A 21372-nucleotide genomic window follows, 5' to 3' on the forward strand; every position below is an offset into this window, starting at 1 on the left:
CTAATAACTTAATTCTGAAATTTGCCTTGTTTCTCCAAGTTTTCCATCAAAACTATTTTTATGACTGAAGAAAAAGTATTACAATATCTGATAAATAAGACTAAGAGAACTTTCAAAAATATGTATTAAGCAAATTGGGTTTTTTTATTAAATCATTTGCTTAACTTTGCTTTTATACTAAATTATTGCATTAAATCATTGGCTATGTAGTCATATATTTTTCAGTAGTTATTTGTGTCTTATATTTCTTATACTTTCTATTGAATTTTCCGTCTGCGATATTATGCACTCTATTTTTAATAGTACGCTTTTTTCCCGATAATCAAGCTCTGCTCATGCATTGACTTACTTTTTCTGCTTTTTTTCCTTCCTATAAATTTATCATTGCTTTTGCTATGCTCTAATGGTTTAATTTTTTTCAAGCCAATGTATTTGAATGTACAGAACCTAAATTTATCCGTGCCTTGGTATCTGTTGTGCATGAAAATGCCATAAAAGTTTTTTTTAACTGTACATACCCTTTCTATTCTATTCTTTTAGAAAGCTTGTTTAAATAATTATTTTGTTTTAGATACTACTTCTGGGTGTGAATTAGATGTTACGAAATTGAAAAAAAGGATATCTATACTAACACGGCATATAGATCATAATGAAAATCTAGAACTTCAAGCTTTATATGCTAATCAGTCACTAATGAATCAACTAACTCGACCTAAAGGTAATTCATTCATTGATCCACTTACATGGCAATTTTATGACATATATCTTGTAATTTCATAATCTCTATAAAGTTTTACAACATCTTTGCCTTGCAAGATTTTGTATATTACGAATTATGTTCTGCATTTTTTTCCAATTTAGTTTAAGACTAACTTTCATTATTGAATAGGATATTGTTTCATATTTTTACAGTAAAATATTGCTTTGCATAATAATACCCAATATGTAGCCTAATTTCAATAATGTCTTGTTTCAAAATAATTAGAAAAATGCCATTTTTCATTCCATTAAAACTTTCACATCCATTTTTTCATTCCATCAAAACTTTTCTTTAGGCTGGGAAATTTTTTTTAAATATTAAGTTCTAAAACAGGAAATGAACCAGAAACAGAAAATGGCCATATACATGGCTTGACTTTATTAATAATGTAGTTGGCATTGCGGTTTTTTATTTTTCAAGGTCTTATGCAAAATATTATTTAATCTTTATTTATATATTTGCTTAGTTTGAACTTTGTTAAAACTTCGCGCAGTAAAAATTTATATCAAAAAAGATTTATTGAATAAAAATTCCGTCTGATGAAATATTTATTTTATTTCTAATGGTAGTGTGGATTGACTATGGATAGAAATAGCACAACTCGAGAACAAAGATAAAAATAATTAAAAACAGTCATTTCCTCATTCGACACCTTGCTTCCCAGAATCGCTCAGCAATAGTTGCTTCACGAACACTGCAACGAAGAACGAGGCGGCAATCCATTACAAATTGTCCTCGACATATTGAGCAGTATGGATCAGAAGCCAACTTGAATCTGTATAAGTAAGCGACAAAGTCTGAACTGAGTCACCCTTCATCACTCGCCCAGACTGTGATGCTATTTGGTACGAAAACCTTCCACGTTTTGTTAGAATTTCTTTGCATCAGTTGCTTCTACAAAATTGGTGAAAATTTTTCTTTTGGAAACTCGTTTAAAGGTTGAAAAGGGGGTCCGGATTATTATTGACTAAATCATTGGCAATTTCATTGCCTTTAATTCCACAGTTAGTCATGTGATGGATGTGTCATGTGATTGGATGGTCATGTGACTTTCTTCTTAAAAGCTGTGTCAGCCGTTTCATTGGTTTTGATCCAAAATAAATGATAAGAACCATTGAAAGAACAGGTTTGCCACTCCACAGGGAAAACCTGGAAAATACAGTGAATTTAAAAATCACCTGAAATAACAGGGAAAATACAGGGAATTTTTAGTTTTCCTTTACAAACTGGGAAAATACGGGGAATTTTGCTTCTTATTTTCGTCTTTTAAAAAATGGTGGTCACTCAAAGCGCTATCTATGGCATATTTACGGATGATATTTCATCGATACTAAACTATTTCATTCACTCTCGCATTATTTGTTTTAAATATGTTCAGCTGTACCTTTTTTCTCTAAGTTTCTCCGGTCATTAAATTTAATATAGTTAGTACAATATAACTCACACAAAGGCGCAGTGATAGTGTGTTTCCTCTCAATATATTGTGTATAATATCTATAGGAAAAACACAGAGAATTTTTTTTTTCCAGGTTAGAGAGGTAACCCTGAAGAAAAAGACCAATTATTTTTAAGAAGTGAAAAGAATTTAGTTTTTTTCTTAATTGTGTAAAATAACACATTGTACATGATTGCAAATAAATAGGCTAATTTTTTAAATTGTAATACTTTTTTTTAAAATCGTGTATGTTGTCTCAAGGTTGTGCCTTTAATTATTTTTTTCGGCCATTTTGTTCAAGGTTATTTATTTCTGTAGCGACTTAGTCGTCAACAATATTATTTACACAGTTAAATTTGTTTCCTGGCATTCTTTTTGTCCAACTGTTAAGTCTGTTAGCCGCTGTTGAATTTTGATACTGTTTTTATGTTGAAAACAAAATAAACTTTGTAACTTTTACTGTTCCTATTGGTGATTAATGTAAATTTTTTTAACCAAAATAAAAAGTATATAATGAAACATTTAACAACATACTGTCACGATGAAATAACAAGCAGCTAAGATGTATACCACAAATAATTTAACTTTAGAATACTATGTCAAATGTATTTCAACTTTATATCAAAATGTTAATAAAAAGGACGGTAAATTAAGTAGCTGCAATTTTGTGCAGAGTATTTTCTTAAAAGCTTATACTGTGACATATTTATTGTAAATTAAATACAACTAAGAAATACAAAAGAAAATTTTTTTTTCGTCTGTTGAAAGCCAGATGATTTTTAACTTGCTGCAGCAAGATGGATCACTTAAGGAAACTTGGTTTAAAAAATAGTAAACTAGAGCAATTTTATATATTTTTTATAGTAAACATATGGTGGGAGCATTGCTCTTACATATCTCATACAGAAAATAAATAAATAATAAAGTTTAGTGACAATAACTTAACATAAATAAAAATAGAACATTGGCCCATCTTGCCCGGGCAAGATGGGACACATAATTATGTTTCAAAAATCACAGAAATTAATGTCAAAATCGAAGAATAATCGACAAAAAAACGTTCTTAAACATCACAGTTACTGCAAAAGATGCGGATAAAACCGGAATAAGCGCTGCACACTTCATGAACCCATTCTAAACAATCTGAACATAGTCAATTAATTAATTAAAAAAAAATTTATAAATTTTTTAAGCAGTTTGTTAAGTTATATTTGATAGTTCATATTTTTTTGTTAATATTACCTAATTTTTTATGCTATTTGTCAAATCCGGAGAGTTTAATTTTTATATTACGCTTTTATTATACTTTGGCTGTCCCATCTTGCCCGGTCCATTTTGCCCGGATAGTACTTTTTTTTAAAAAAATATCTGCAAATTTGTTTAAACAAATAAATTTCAATTTACACTACTCATTATGTTTCTACAATAATAACACTACTGGGTCACAAATTTGAAAAATTTATTGCAGTGTATTAAACAAATAATATCAGCATACAAACCTGGAAAAATATTTTAACACGATGTAAGAAAAACAAAACAATGCTTGCATTTCGATAACACCTAGTGAACTGATGAAAAAACTTGTGCGTATTGAGAACAATAATTTTTTCTTTCCGAAAACGCACTTTAAATGTCGCTACCGTGAATGCGCATAGAAAAAAAAAGCGATGTCCCGTCTTGCCTGAGCTTCCCCTATGTATTGAGTAATAACAAAATAATGTATACAGGGTGTTTATAAAGTCCCGGACACATTTTGATGTTTAATGACTCATAAAATAATAAAGATAGATTAAAATTAATAGCATAAATGGTTAGATAGACTCAAAAAGTTTCATGACCCTTGACAATGAACTTCCACATGTTCATTGTCGCACGGAGAATATCAAAAGTCGAAAGTCGATTTCACGCCAGGTAGCGGCAAGTATGTCGGCATCCATAAAGGCTATTGCGGTTGTAATTCTGGCTTTTAGGTCATCAATGTTCGACACGATATTCCTGTAAACATTGTCCTTTATAAATCCCCAATGAAAAAAGTTCAGCGGTGTTATATCGGGTGATCTGGGTGGCCAAGGAATTGGACGTAAGCAAGTGCCACGTTTGATCAACCAATCAGGATCGAGATACCCCTACTGCGTCACTTGCAGATATTTCATTGGATTTATGGCTAAAAAATAAAATAATTTTGAAAATCATGACTGCCAGGCGCATTCTCATTGGAGGGAGATATCACGTGGTAATAACATATATTGAATAACATCAAGTCAGAAATCTAATGAGCTTTCTACTGCTACCAAAATTGATGATTGAAATAAATTTAGGTAGAAAAATACTGAGTTGAGTGTTTGCGACTACAGAAAATTCGATTGCCATGCTGATATTAATTTTTTGAATGGTTATTTCAAATATCTGTACTGTACGTATCATAGTTTCAAAAAACCAAAACTTTTATAACACGCTTTGAAATATCAATGATTTCTATATTTTTAACAAACGTATTAAATAAATAATCTCCTTGACAACATGACACATTATTGAAAAACAGTGATATGAAGCAGCATTTTTAAGATTTTAAAATTTGTCACAAACATCAAAATGATGAGTTATTATTTTTAAAACCATTTCAAATTGAAATGCTTTATTCTTTTACTTTACAAAGATAAATAGATTTAAGTAAAACATATACTAATTCACATAAAAAGGAAATATTATAAAGAAATATGCAAGCCGATGTCTCAATTTAGTTAAAAGATAAAATTTTCAAATCCTTTGTGTGCAGTACATCAAAAAAAATCAGTGCTCATAAATACCATAATATATTGGTAATTAAATGAATCCAGAGTGTTTGTTGGTGCAAAATAAAACTTCGCAACACTTTATCATAATTATCACTCTATTGATTAAAACTCATTTATAAGCTATCTTAAGCCCGATGTGGGTTCGGGCTCGTTTACGAAAAAAAAAAAAAGGTTTCGAGTAAACTTGGACTCATGATAACATTTTTATAAACTTTTTCACTACTTGTAAACAAATATCAGGTTCAGTTATAGAGAAAGAAAAAAAAATGATATTTATAAGACATAAAAAAATTACAGAGATCTCGCTACTTCTGTTCGGTTTTTTTAGCTAAGTGAAGTTAACGTTTAATGTCAAAATAGAAATGTCTTTTATTTAGTTTAAGATATTGATTTTCTTTTTTTTAATTTTCGTTTGTGTCATCTTGGAGTTTCCGTCGGTTCAGTGTTTCTCTTCACTTTTTGTTTTACAGGGTAGTGATAAAAAAAATTTAATGACCAATGTCTTTTCTTAGACATCAAATGACGAGATAACACAATTTGACCTTTATCCGACGGATATTTCGAACTGCAACTCGTTGTTGTTGTTTCTAATACGACATGCCAATATCAACAAGCCTATTTGGGGAAACCAAGCGAATTTAAGGCAGAAGTTGCGTTTCTTGTTTTTCAGTAGCTCCATCTATGATCAAGAACCCGCCTTCAGTCACACGCGCGTCATAGACAGACTCATCCACTGATTCTAATTTTGACCTGAACTAGAGAACGATCAATCTCCAATTCAGCACCCCCAGTGGTATGATTTGTTATGGGCACTTGGAGGACTTTGTGACCGGACAGATTTAGCATGCATCAGACACCATATACTCCAAGGTAAGTCTTCATCAGGCGGGAATCAAACTCACGACCTCTTGGACATGCCGATATATCTCGCGCTCAGGTGGGCTCAGATTAAACTCCTTCGGGCTTCCCAATTCCTTCCTTGAACGCTGCTCTCTTTTTCTCCTCTCCACTCTGACATATGAAATCAAGAATCTTCCTATCAGTTAGCATTATGGACGTATATTACCTCTGCTAGGGGGAGAGGAGATGATTTGGTAGCAATTCCAACCAAGGATATGTTAAAGCTCGCTTGAAATAGAGACATTTTATTTTTAAAATTCAGACCTAAGAAATTATCTATTTTTTAAATTGTAAATTTAATTACACAAATTTTGATTGAAAAAATTGTACTCTTAGAAGGGGTTGTGTTCATTTATAAAATGTGAGAGGCTGAGATCAACTCTGCCCCCCCCAGTTCCACGAATAAGATCCAAAAAATATTAATCTCCACTAATACTAATATTTCAAACTTTTCAGAAGACATTTTTTTTTAATTGAATATAGTTTCCTGAAAAAAATGATATTAAGGAAACACATATTTCACATAAGAATTAACCATATGATATAAATAATTTATGAGGGTTCAGATGTTTAGTATTAAGAAGCGCTACTGGTTAAGTTAATTTTCACCCGCAATTATTTAATGAACCTCACTGATTTATATTTGCATGCATTGGTAGCTATAAAGAATTAATGAATGATTTTGCAACGAAATATAACGATAACTTATTTTAATTTAAAGTTACGTGACAACAATCAGAAAAGTAATGAGGCAGCCTCAGTTTTTATTTTTATCAATAAATAGTTTTTTCATATTTGACATCCTTATCAGTTACGAAGTTTTATTTGTTTATCAGTATATCACATTTTGATAAANGATTTGGTAGCAATTCCAACCAAGGATATGTTAAAGCTCGCTTGAAATAGAGACATTTTATTTTTAAAATTCAGACCTATCAATATAGTTCTATTTTATCAATATAGTTTTTTCATATTTGACATCCTTATCAGTTACGAAGTTTTATTTGTTTATCAGTATATCACATTTTAATAAAAAGACGGGGAAGATTGAAATTCTTTGTTATAAATATGTGCTGTTAATGTTTCTAGTTTTAAATGGTGGATTTTACGTATCAAAGGATAAATTCTAATATGTTGTCTTTATAGGTTTATTGATGAAGAACTCTTTAAATTTGGAATGTTAACGGAACCAACCATGCATGAATGTATAATGAGGTTGCTCTCGCAGGGAGATGAAGAATCACTTGAGTGTTTGAGTAACTTACTAAAAACGGTAGGTAATGAACTTACTAGAAATTGGTTACCAACTGGCGGGCCGCATCCGGCTCACGAAGTTCTTTTTTGTGGCCCACGATCTAAAAGATATTAGTTTTCCTTTTCTTGCTGACCATTTTCGTAAAACTCTTATATGGGTTTAAAATACTTTTCTTTCGTTAAAAAAATAATAATAATTTCTTCGTTTCTGTGAAATTTAACATACCAACGGTGGAAAAAAAATTATTTCTCAGGTTTTGCATCCAAGAAAATATTTATTATTATTTGTAACTCAATACTTTTGTTTTGAACAACTTGATAAAAATATAACAGTAATATATAATGTTCCTTCGAACATAAAANGACTAGGTGGAGGACTTTTTGATGGAACTAACCCACATTGAAAGGCGAACGCTCTAACCCCTGAGTCACCACTGTTCAATACTGAAGCATTAACATTAATTGAATAGATATTTTGAACAACTTGAAAAAAATATGACAGTAATATGTAATGTTCCTTCGAACATAAAAGAGTCTTATAGAAAATTTTGACAAAGTTGCTGTCCACCATTTGACTGGTGTTTTTAATTGTGGCCCCCGACCTCATGTAAGTTGGAAACCCCACCCCTGTACTAGACGATCAAAAAGTTAAACATTCGAAATGAAGAGTAAGTGTTCTTTGTTTTCATTTTGAACAGAGCTTTTATTTGTCATAAAAAGTGAGGAAAATTATTATTGTTACTAACAGTATGTTTGAAGCTTTAAAAGATAACCTATCTTACATCTGAGTTATCCTGCTGAAAAAGCTATAGTCAAGCATTCACAGATATATTGAGCTATAAGACAATATAGAGAGTGTTCCGTAATGACCTCCCTTAATCATGAAAATACCTAATCAAAAGAGTGTACACGCTATTAAAAATTTTCATGTTTATATTCCAGTGGAAAAAAAATATATACGATGTAGAAATATGTTAAATAACTATTGGCAGAATAAAAAGGCACCAAAACAGTTTTATAGCCAGATATAACTTGAAGTAATTTAGAAATCAATTTAGTTCAGTTCATTCTATTCAATATATTGATTTGTTAGATTTCGGCAAACGTTATTGTTTTATTTATTAATGGTTTGGTTTCATTATTTTTGAGGATTTATAAATTAAGTACAATCATCGATATGGAAAACATTTTCTCTCACCCTCTCCCTTTATATATATATATTAATAAATTATTGATTGTGGTTGAATGTATTATAAACTTTGTTTTAGTGATTTTTGGTATTTTATTTTTCGTTAAATTCACATTACTTGGTTATAACAGCATTCTATTTATATAAGATAATTGTATTAGGAAAGCAATAAGCGTGTTAAAATTGAAAAGTTTTTCTTGACATTTTTCTGCTTCAGGCTCAAGTTTTAAATATTTCAGCTCGTTATTACTTAAAATTTCATGAAAAAAAAAAGAAGAAAAGGTTGGAAGGTTTGTGTTATCATGTTTACTATAAATAATGAAAAAAGAAGGAATATGTTGGTGTGACCCGCTTCTATTTCCAGAAATGTTTTTGCTAAGCGAACGATTTGCAGCCGATTATCCAATCCTACTTTTTTTTTTAAAAATTTTTACTTGATCATTAAAAAAAAAACCAAGAAGGAAGTTTTTATTTAAGAAAATACCAAACAGAAGATCGGATCGCTTAAAGTCACTAAATTGGAAATTCGTACACGGCCCACGGTATCACATGAAACGAGCCTTTCTAACTCTAGCGGTTCAAGATCCCACATACACGTGATCTCGATGTGGTGTTCCCTCGTGTTACATCTCGTACTAATATGTTGCGTACTCTTTAGCAGGTATACTCTTTGAACTTACAGTCCCTCAGAATCGCTTCTCCCTCCATCCGTCAGTCCTGAGGGGGGAGGGGTTAATCGAAAGCAGAATTCATTACCGTAGTTCAATAAATACTTGTTTTAACCCTTGAAACTATTTATGTAAACCTTAATACTGAAGCATTTTCTTTTCTTATTTTATAAATGTCGTTGAACAGCTGGCCCAATTTAGGATTTACGACTACTAATGTTCAACTCCGTAGCCTTGTAATTTCGAACCCATTCCATGAGACAAGGGAACTCGTGGATCAAGCATTGGGGGGAAATTTTGACTAGGTGGAGGACTTTTTGATGGAACTAACCCACATTGAGAGGCGAACGCTCTAACCCCTGAGTCACCACTGTTCAATACTGAAGCATTAACATTAATTGAATAGATATTTAGCATTTTACTAAAATGCAAATTCATCGGAAAAATTTTTACAACTTCCATGTGTCGACCACCACTATCAATGGTCGATATTATAAAATGTTTCAAGAGAAAAATGCTACTAATTTTAAATTTGATAAGATGAACTTCTAAAAACTTGTTTTACTTAGGCAATCATCTATCAACATAAAACCACCAACATGGGTTACGAATAATAAAAGGAATTATAGCTACACTAACCTACATTGATGGAAGAGACACTTTTAGTTTTTTTTTAAATTTCGCAAGAGATACTAAAGTGATTGTTTCGTAGCTTTAGAGGTTCATGCAATTCTTCATATTTAGTAATAAGACTTGAAACTTTCAGAGGTTTCAGGGACCAACAGTACATTACGGAAGAAAACAAGTATTTTTGTACACCCTATGCCATAAAATCAAGCAATAAGCTTGTAACTTATACCTATTACTTTATCTATTATTTGCAATAACTGCATGAAATTTATATACCAAGCTTCAATATTTATAGAAATATGGACATTTTTATTCAACAAAAAAAACTAGTTTTTTTTGTCTTGCGTTTGTTTTGCTATAACTTTTAAAATATTTCATAAAATTAAAAAAAAATTTCAGAGCAGTTACGAAATAATAACAAAATTATTGTTTTAAAAATTGAAAAAAAATTGTGTTAAAAAAGTGAGCAAAATGCGACTATTTAAAATAGTTCTTTATTACTGCGCATGCGTGAAATATATATATATATAATTTTGTAGTGAATAGTATTTGGCAACTAATGAAAAAAGTCTGCTTTGAATATCTTAGAAATTTAAAAAGTTTCAAGCAGTTTTTCTAAGTAGTTTTTTGAAAGAAAGCTTAAAATGATATGTAAAATTAATGTTTTCCACAAATTTTATTTTGTACTATTATACAAGATATATTAAAAATGACACTTGCATTCTTGGGGGATCATCTCTCATAAAAGAATATTTTTTCCGCCTGTTTTCTTTTCTTATACCATCCCAGTCTGGTGACCCGATGATTATTGTAAGGTATTAAAATTTGTTATTAAATTTTGTCTTTTGGTACAAAATGGAATTTGTGAGAAATCCCTTATTATTTTAAACTTTTTCTTCTTTTTTTTAAGTATTAAAATCAGATTTTTTTTCATTAGTTGCGTAATACAAGTCACTACAAAATTATTAAATTTTTTTTAGGTTTTCCGCGCATGCGGAGCATAAAAGAACTACTTTAAAAAGTCATATCTAACAATAACTTTTAAAACAATAATTTTTAAAACAATAATTTTGTAATTAATATTTAATTGGTTCAAAAATGTGTTTAATTTTATTAAATATTTTTAAAGTTATTGCAAAATAAAACATAAGACAAAATTTTTTTTATACAAATGTCCATATTACCATAAATTTTTAAGTTAAATTCATGAAATTTTATGCAGTTATTGCAAATAAAAACTAAAGTAATTTTTACAAGTTACGAGTTCTTTGCTTAATTGTTTAGCATAGGGTGTACAAAAATGCTTCGTTTCTTTCGTAATTTACTGTGGATCTCTGAAACATTATTGTTAAGTATGAAAAATCGCACGAATTAATTAGTTACAAAATAATCTTATATAAGTAATTCTTGAGAAATTGAAACAAATGCTAAAAACCGAAAGTGTTTTTTCCATTATTGTAGGGTAAAGTATTTTAACTCATTTCATTGTGAGGATATATGACTTTCAGTTTTGCGCACGATTGCGCAATATTTTTTAATATAGATTTATAATTTTTTTTTATATTTATCTGACACAAAAATTTTTTATTTGGCTAGTTTTAAATTAAATATAAAATTTTTACACCTTGCAATTTAAAAATCTTTTATTTATTATTAAATTAAATAATAAAATTTTTTTCGTTGCTTAAAATATTTTGGATAAATGACTTTCAAAAATGGATGCATTTTTGATTTGCAGAGTTGGAAATAAATATAAAATTAATGGGTTTTAAGCATGTCTTTTTTTTTTCCTTGTCATATCTTTTTTGTAACATTTTCTTGCCATATTTAGACAGTCTCTCTTTTTTTTCAGATAGAAAGTTATTTCACACAAATGCAAAATATTAGACAAACATTTAAACAATTCTAAGGTCAAATTTAAGTAGCAAGAAGTTACAGTTTTAAAAAGGGTAAGTCATGAAATACCATATCAAAATATTACTTTTTTAAATTTTGTATGAGTTAATTGGAAAATAATCAATATCTAAGAGAGTCATTATGTATTTCAGTAATTAAATTAAATTGGAATTTTTTACATGATCATACGTCATTGAAACTAATTTTAAATTTATTATAGTATTCTTTTCTATTCATTCCTTAGATTTTTTTTGTTTCACTGATGTTAAATCTAAATATTCAAATTTCTCTACATTCTTAATATATATTAAGTATAAAGACTACGCTTCTTATTTATCAGCTTTGTATTTTTCTTATTTGTGGACTATAAGTTAATTGCGATTTTTTATAATAGCTGTCAACCCTACTTGAATTTACACTGTAATCACAATTTTCTATTCATGAATGACTTCAGAATGTTTTGTAAAAAATTTAAATGTTTTGGTCCCAAAAGTCAAAATCATAAGATATGATAAGCGCATTATCTAATAAATGATATTTAGTTTGCCTGCGTCCACATTTTATATTGCGTCTTTTTTTTATTTTTATTAAATAATAGATTTTATTTAATGACTTTTTATAACTTATAATTTTTTTGTCGATAAATAATGCTATCATACATAGGGTATCTGCGCACCTGGAAAGTCATGAATTTCGGTATTGAGCAAAATTTGTCATGATTTTCAACAAAAAAATCATGGACTTAAATTGCCGAAAAATCTAATTTTTAAAATGGAATTTCCCTCCCTCCTCCAATTTCATGGTGTTCCGAATATCTGAATTTGTAACAAAATCCCCACTCACAGTCATACTTTATTAAAATATCAAATGTTTTATCGTGTTCTTTAAAAATTATGTTCTTTCAAAAATTTCTAGAGGGAATTATCTTTCAAACTTCTGTGATTTCACAATTTTTATCATTATTTATTTTTTTTATTTTATTTATTTCAAATTCTAGCTGAAGCAAGCCAGTCATTGACGAATTTTTTTTTTATTCAGAAGAATTTCTTTCCTTTCCGATGAACAAGAAAAGTATCTTTAGAATATAATTCTGCGAAAAAAAAAGGGGGGGGGAATATTTGCTTTTGCATTTTTTCAGCTATTTTATTGCTTTGACTCTTTCTTTACCCTGTTTTTTAAATTTGAAATATACAAATATGAAGATGCAGAGTGAAACAGTTTTCGTTATACCTATCATTTCAATTAATAGTATTATAATATTTTTTTAAATTTATTTTTGTGTTTTTGTCGGAGAAAATAGTAACTTCATTAAGTCATGAAAATGCTTGGAATTAGTCATCGAAAGTCATGAATTTGAAAATCTATAATGTAGCAGATACACTGCATACATTTATGTCCATTTTCTATATAAAAAAGTAACTTGCTGAAGCATAACTTATAGAAAAGATAAATTATTCTTCGATTTGCATATTCTAATAAGCAATTTATTTATTCTGTAAAATCCCTACTGGATAATATGCAGCAAAATTTATCTCCTTAGTATTTATATTCGTGTCGAATATAAATATTGTTTGGGCAAGATCATTTTTAAAATGAATAGAACAAAGAAATCGTACTTATAAATTCAATAAAGTAGGTAGAATATCATTTTTAGGGGTTAATACATGTAAATTAGTAATGCAAATAGGTCTAATTAAATATGCTATTGATAATCATTTTCTTAATACCTATAGGGAGAAACTTAAGCTGGTAGCGTGTATTGCTTTACAATGTAGTGTTCTATCCTAAGATTTGTTAAGCACCCTAAAAGCTGTTATTATTATTTTGCTGAATATCATAAGAAATGCTGGAGGTTTAATAGAGATAAACAAAATTGACCAACTTAATTATTGGGGTATCCTTACGAAATCTGTCTTAGCGCCTTCTTGAAAAATTATACATTGCCTGATTTTAAAGAAGAACTTGATGAGCTAATAATAAACTTGATGTAGAATTGCTACAAACTACTTACATTAATGAAGAACTTGATGAGCTAATAATAAACTTGAAACAGAATTGCTGCAAACTACTTACATTAAAGAAGAACTTGATGAACTAATAATAAACTTGAAGCAGAATTGCTACAAACTACTTACATTAAAGATTCTAAAAGTAAATCTATTTTAGGTGTTATGTAAAAAATCAGTTTTTGATATTTTTTCTTTTTTTAGTTATTTTACCTTAGCAATACGATACGCATGATTTTGAACGCATGATAAAGATTTGATGCAGAGAATCTCAATTTATTAGTGTCTGACTATTTTTGACGAGATTTGTTCTAATTTCAGGAGGTTGTCGCAGNTTTTTTTTCTATATGTCCATTGTATGGTCAAATGAAAGGAAAAGTTATGCACTTAATCGTGCACATTATTTAAATTTAGCTATTTAATTTTTCATTATAAATTTTGATACTCCATGTGTGTGTACATATGTTTAATATACAAAAGTAAGAATTAAAAAAATATTATTCCTCTAGTATTTAAGAAATATTTTTTGCCCTATGAAATATTTAGTGCAGTAAATTTTATCCTTATATGTACTGCTTAGCTTTGCTTTTAAAGATTATAATTTAAAGTTATAAAGATTCTCATTTTTTCTACATATTTGAGGGACATAAATTTACAATAAGTAATATGTCTGTTAAACTCTTTATCGAAAAATCCTGCATTAAAGACAATACTGTTTTCTAGTACTTTTAAGTTTTAAGATTTCAAGTACTTTAATAGATATACTTTTTTATTTTATAGGCTCATATACTAACTTCCAAGATCACTTTTTGCCCACTTTTGCACAAAGAGGAGTACCTAGAATGGTATGTTTCAAACATATTTTGCTCATATTTCTGTTGATATGACAATTCTGTTAATAATTCTTAAAATGCTTTTAAAAAAAATGTTGACTTTTTTTTAAATTTTGAAAGTTAAGACAATTATACAAACACGGTTGAAAAATACTCTTTTTAAATTAAATTAAATTACTTTTTCTTTGCATACATATTAAGCTAATATATTAAACCATATTTTACCACATTAAAAAAATTAATATTTTTTGATGTAAAATTCTGTCACATACTAATGAAACATGAAGTAGAACATAACATTCAAAAAAATTTCCAAAACTTTAATGCATAGCAGCCAACTCTACTGGATTTTCCAGTAGGTTCCTAGATTTTGCCAGTTTCTCGTGGTCTACTGGTTTAATGAAAATTCTCGTGGTTTTTGTACATTTTAGAAAATTCCCTAAAATTGAAGTTTCCTTAAAAAATCCGCATAGAAATAGAATTTTTCTGTAGATTGCTGCTTGCTTGAATATTTAATTAAGTGTAAGTTAAGTGTAATGAAGCGAGCATCATTTATAAAATTCACTTAACTATCTTTGATGGATTACATGTCTATTACTATTCAAAATTATGAATAAACATAATACATAACATTTCAAGTGCATTTAGTGGGAAATCATAACTGGAAAATGTTGCAGTTTTTTGCAACATTTATCAAATTTATATTTGAAATGGCAGAAAATATTCGGTGCAAAGTCCTAAATTGCATTTTTGGCACACAGTTATAGGTTTTATTACTCTATTACCGTTGCAAGATTGGTTATAGGTTTTATTTCTCTATAGGTACTCTATTTTGGATATTTCTAAAATAATTTTAAACCATTAATAGTTGTGTCAATAGACAATGCCTTGCGACTTCACATAAAAAAGTGGTCACACGGACAACCTCTTGAGGGTAGTTCATTTCACGCTAAAGCATTTGTGCAGTCACCGACGCAAGTGCATTACAAATGCGTTCTTTGAGTTCTACAATTGTTTTGGGGTTGAGCTGTGAGGGTTCCGGGAATATAGTGTTCGCTTTTCAATGAGGTGAACATGGTTCGGATGCCAGCAATGGCTGGTCAATCAGAATTCCGCATCCGGTTTGCATCGACCATAGTGCTGACATAAAATATCTTCAGTGGTAGACAGATCATGGGTTAGAGTCCCTTTGCCGTCAGGCTAACAGTGGGGTGTACTGGTAGTCTTCCTCTTCATGTAACGTAAATGTGGGTAATTGCCATCGAAAATTTCTCACAATACTTGATCCAGGAGTTCCCTTGTCTTCTGGATTAGGTTAAAAATTACAAGGCTACGGAGTTGAACGTGAGTAGTCGTTAACCCATAAAATTGGGGTCGGCTGTTCAATAAAATAAAATATTAAAAAAAATATATACATANAAATTACAAGGCTACGGAGTTGAACATTACTAGTCGTAAACCAAAAAATTGGGTCGGCTGTTCAATAAAATAAAATATATACATAAAATTGTTTTTGGGGTTGAGCCATGTCAGCTCAGGGGATAGAGCATTCGTCTTCCAATAAGGTAAACCTGGTTCGAATCTCAGCAATGGCTGGTTGATACAAACTCTGCACCCAGCTAACACCGACCACAGTGCTGACTTAAAATATCCTCAGTGGTAGATGGATATTGGGTCAGAGACCCCTTGCTGCCAAGCTAACCGTAGGAGGCTTTTGTGGTTTTCCTCTCCATGCAACGTAAATGCGGGTTAGTTCCATCAAAAAGTCTTCAAGGAAAGTAAATTTCTCCAAATACTTGATCCAGGATTACATAACCTCATAGATAGAAATCGCAGGGTGCCAAGTCCGGAGATCTTGGTGGCCAAGAGCAGAATATATTGTCGGCATCTCCACTTCGACTGACTTAATGGTTTGGAAGATGTTGATTTAAACATGTGCGAACCATCGTACCGCAGTGTGAGGGTGCTCCATCTTGCTGCAAAATGTAATCCGTAGAATCAGTATCCAGGGGTGCCATTAACCCTACCTTAAGCATGTCAAGATAAACATTTGAGGAAACACTCACGGAAGGAAAAAGGACGGTGCGTTTATATGATGTGATCGCCCAGAACTTTCACTGAATCACGTTCATATTCAATAACAGTGGAAGCTCCGTACCCCACACTCGAATCACTATATTTATTTCGAATTACCCTGTATTTGATTGACAAAACATGTCAAAATATAATTAATAAGTTAATTTTGTGATCTTAAATATTTTTAAAAAAAATATATATATGCAACTTTTAAAAACATTTTAGTTTTCTTACAATTCAGGAAGATTTCAAATGTATCTAACACCGGTATCTAACACCGTTTCTAAAGTATCTAACACCGTTTATTTATAAAAACCTTGTATTTATATTTCTTTAGACTTTAGTAGCATGTATGGTCAAGTCAACTTGCAAGCAGTTTCCAGAAGGGTCATTTGAAATTGTTTGTAAATTTGGTTTTGCAAATATAACTATAAAAGTTTTATTTTAATGGCAATAACTTAGCCATTTTTAAAAGTAACCGAATTTAGTCTTAGCTCTAATAAAAGTCAGTTATTTATGTTGTATTTTCTGTAAAAGTTATTTCTTATAAAATCTTAACGCATTGTTGCAGATTTTCACAAAATGCCCTGTTTCTTTTCTTACCAAATCTGATATTTTTCATGCATTTTATTTATTAAAAAATGGTATTTCATAACAAGTTTAAAAAGTGTGCCTATGAAACATTCCTTTTTGTAGCTAAAATGTGGTTTGGAATAAATATTTTTCCAGAAGTGCCAGCAGAAGAGTTTTGAAATGGATTAATAAATGTATAGTGCTAAAAAGAACAAAAATTACCCTGAATAACTTTTTATCTAATTATCTNTAGTTTTCAAACATATTTTGCTCATATTTCTGTTGATATGACAATTCTGTTAATAATTCTTAAAATGCTTCTAAAAAAAATTTTGACTTTTTTTTAAATTTTGAAAGTTAAGACAATTATACAAACACGGTTGAAAAATACTCTTTTTAAATTAAATTACTTTTTATTTGCATACTTATTAAGCTAATATATTAACCCATATTTTACCACATTAAAAAAAATTAATATTTTTTTATATAAAATTCTGTCACATACTAATGAAACATCAAGTAGAACATAACATTCAAAAAAATTTCCAAAACTTTAATGCATAGCAGCCAACTCTACTGGATTTTCCTGTAGGTTTCTAGATTTTGCCAGTTTCTCCTGGTTTAATAAAAATTCTCGTGGTTTTTGTACATTTTAGAAAATTCCCTAAAATTGAAGTTTCCTTAAAAAATCCCCATAGAAATAGAATTTTTCTGTAGATTGTTGCTTGCTTGAATATTAAATTAAGTGTCACTAATACATAATAAAACGAGCTTCATTTATAAAATTCACTTAACTATCTTTGATGAATTAAATGCCTATTACTATTCAAAATTATGAATAAACATAATACATAACATTTCAAGTGCATTTAATGTGAAATCATAACTGGTAAATGTTGCAGTTTTTTGCAACATTTATCATGAAATTTATATTTGAAATGGCAGAAAATATTTGGTGCAAAGTCCTAAATTGCATTTTTGGCACACAGTTATAGGTTTTATTACTCTATTACCGTTGCAAGATTGGTTATAGGTTTTATTACTCTATAGGTACTATATTTTGGATATTTCTAAAATAATTTTAAAGCATTAATAGTTGTGTCAATAGACAATGCCCAATTTTCACAAAATTGAAAAGATAAATGCTATTTAAGTTAATCATATTTGAAGTGTCTTTTTAAATTGGTATTTACTAGGTTAAGTGTAAATCAAACTTTTTTTTAAAGAAAAAATGAGCTAGTTATTTATTTTTAAATATTTTACATGATAAAATTTTCTATTTATATAAATTGTTCCACTTAGATTGTTAAAGAAAAAATATTAAAATAACTAAAAATATTTTTAAGGTATATTACTCTTATTTATTTAACGCTGCAATATTATGATGCTAAGAAGGAATAAGATATGTTGTAATGGTCACTGTTAAGGTTAACTTTCAATGTCAAAATTAAAAGTGTTGACCATCTCTTTAGCAATCATGCATAAAGTTATAAACTGAAATAAGATGTTATGAGCTTTTTATTCCTCAGAAACATTTTAATTATGGTTGTACAGGGTAATTCAAAATGAATATAGCGACTACAAACAGCTATAACTATTCAAAGAAACAAAATGTATCGATAAAATTTACACAGAATGTAGAAGGAGCTTCAAAATTCAGATTATTTGTGCAACTTCACATAAAAAAGTGGTCCCACGGACAACCTCTAGAGGGTAGTTCATTTCACGCTAAAGCATTTGTGCAGTCACCGACGCAAGTGCATTACAAATGCGTTCTTTGAGTTCTACAATTGTTTTGGGGTTGAACTGTGAGGGTTCCGGGAATAAAGTGTTCGCTTTTCAATGAGGTGAACATGGTTTGGATCCCAGCAATGGCTGGTCAATCAGAATTCCGCATCCGGTTTGCATCGACCATAGTGCTGACATAAAATATCTTCAGTGGTAGACAGATCATGGGTTAGAGTCCCTTTGCCGTCAGGCTAACAGTGGGGTGTACTTGTGGTCTTCCTCTTCATGTAACGTAAATGTGGGTAATTTCCATCAAAAAGTCCACCACGGCCGAAAATTTCTCACAATACTTGATCCAGGAGTTCCCTTGTCTTCTGGATTAGGTTCAAAATTACAAGGCTACGGAGTTGAACATTAATAGTCTTAAATCAAAAAATTGGGTCTGCTGTTCAACAAAATAAAATATCAAAAAAATATATATATAAAATTGTTTTTGTGGTTGAGCCGTGACGGCTCAGGGGATAGAGCGTTCGCCTTCCAATAAGGTAAACCTGGTTCGAATCTCAGCAATGGCTGGTCGATGCAAACTCTGCATCAGCTTGCACCGACCACAGTGCTGACTTAAAATATCCTCAGTGGTGGATGGATATTGGGTAAGAGACCCCTTGCTGTCAAGCTAACCGAAGGAGGTTTTTGTGGTTTTTCTCTCCATGTAACATAAATGCGGGTCAGTTCCATCAAAAAGTCTTCAAGGAAAGCAAATTTCTCCCAATACTTGATCCAGGAGTTCCTTTGTCTTCACATAACCTCATAGATAGAAATCGCAGGGTGTCAAGTCCGGAGATCCTGGTGGCCAAGAGCAGAAAATATCGTCGGCATCTCCACTTCGGCTGATTCAATGGTTTGGAAGATGTTGATTTAAACATGTGCGAACCATCGTACTGAAGTGTGAGGGTGCTCCATCTTGCTGCAAAATGTAATCCATTGAATCAGTATCCAGCCGTGCCATTAACCCTACCTTAAGCATGTCAAGATAAACATTTGACGAAACACTCACGGAAGGAAAAAGGACGGTGTGTTTATATGATGTGATCACCCAGAACTTTTGCTGAATCACGTTCATGTTCAATAACAGTGGAAGCGTTCTCCATACCCCACATTCGAATCACTATATTTATTTCGAATTACCCTGTATTTGATTGACAAAACATGTCAAAATATAATTAATAAGTTAATTTTGTGATCTTAAATATTTTTAAAAATATATATATATATATGCAACTTTTAAAAACATTTTCGTTTTCTTACAATTCAGGAAGATTTCAAATGTATTAATATTTTTTATATTTTTAATTCTTATAGCTACTTTTCGTTTTAATAAAGTATCTAACACCGTTTATTTATTAAAACCTTGTATTTATGTTTCTTTAGACTTTAGTAGCATGTATGGTCAAGTTAACTTGCAAGCAGTTTCCAGAAGGGTAATTTGAAATTGTTTGTAAATTTGGTTTTGCAAATATAACTATAAAAGTTTTATTTTAATGGCAATAACTTAGCCATTTTTAAAAGTAACCAAATTTAGTCTTAGCTCTAATAAAAGTCATTTATTTATGTTGTATTTTCTGTAAAAGTTATTTCTTATAAAATCTTAATGCATTGTTGCAGATTTTCACAAAATGCCCCGTTTGTTTTCTTACCAAATCTGATATTTTTCATGCATTTTATTTATTAAAAAATGATATTTCATAACAAGTTTAAAAAGTGCGTCTATGAAACATTCCTTTTTGTAGCTAAAATGTGGTTTGGAATAAATATTTTTCCAGAAGTGCCAGCAGAAGGGGAAGAGTTTTGAAATGGATTAATAAATATATAGTGCTAAAAAGAACAAAAATTACCCTGAATAACTTTTTATATAATTATCTATTGATTTAAAATATTTCCATTGAATGAGTCCATAATTTATTTTCAATTTCAGTTTACAGGATATTATTTACCTCTTAGTAAATAATCTGCTGTCTCAAATCATCCCCAGTGATCTTTTCCTTCTTTTTTTTAAATCATTTTTCAATGATTTTAACATGAAGTTAGAATACAGCAAAAATAGTATGTCCCCCAGAACATTATTTCTTATCACTAATAAGAATTTTCCTCCATATGTTTCTTTTAATTAATGTGTGGAAAAATGAGTTAGAAAGCTCAGTTCTCAAATACCAAACACTGTTACTGTCACAAATGATGTAGTTATAACGTCCACAGTACCCGTTTAGAATGTTTCTGAAACTGAAAGATTCAAGCGTCTATCGTAACAAAATTATTCCCAACGCTTGACTTATTTCGCTTTAGTTTTTGAGAAGAAAAACATTTACTCTTGTTGGATTTGTTTCATTTTGGGAAAAACACCTCAAAGATCACGTTTGATGTCTAATTCTTCAGTTGATGAAAATGCAGAAACTTGAGGTGGGATGTCAGTTGAAAAAAATGGTAGCAGAAACTTAAGAAGTGCAAATGAAACAGAATCAAAAACATTTCGGAGCCTTTGAAACATTAAGAAATATTCAGTATTCACACTAATCTACTGAATGTAGTCAAAATGCAAATTAATATCCTAATTTAATATAACTTCTAACAT

At 30.0% G+C, this 21372-nt stretch overlaps 1 long non-coding RNA gene across 1 annotated transcript in view; it reads left to right on the plus strand.

Moving 5' to 3' along the window:
- The first annotated feature begins 222 nt into the window (after window positions 1-222).
- Window positions 223-21372, plus strand: part of LOC122272355 (uncharacterized) — a 72800-nt gene continuing 51650 nt past the window's right edge. The window contains exons 1-4 of the long non-coding RNA XR_011636228.1: window positions 223-718; window positions 7037-7163; window positions 11484-11580; window positions 14314-14378. This is a non-coding gene — a long non-coding RNA (uncharacterized lncRNA). The remainder of the gene's footprint in view (window positions 719-7036; window positions 7164-11483; window positions 11581-14313; window positions 14379-21372) is intronic.

Source organism: Parasteatoda tepidariorum, chromosome 2, assembly GCF_043381705.1.
Source record: "Parasteatoda tepidariorum isolate YZ-2023 chromosome 2, CAS_Ptep_4.0, whole genome shotgun sequence".
Taxonomy (NCBI): Eukaryota; Metazoa; Arthropoda; class Arachnida; order Araneae; family Theridiidae; genus Parasteatoda; species Parasteatoda tepidariorum.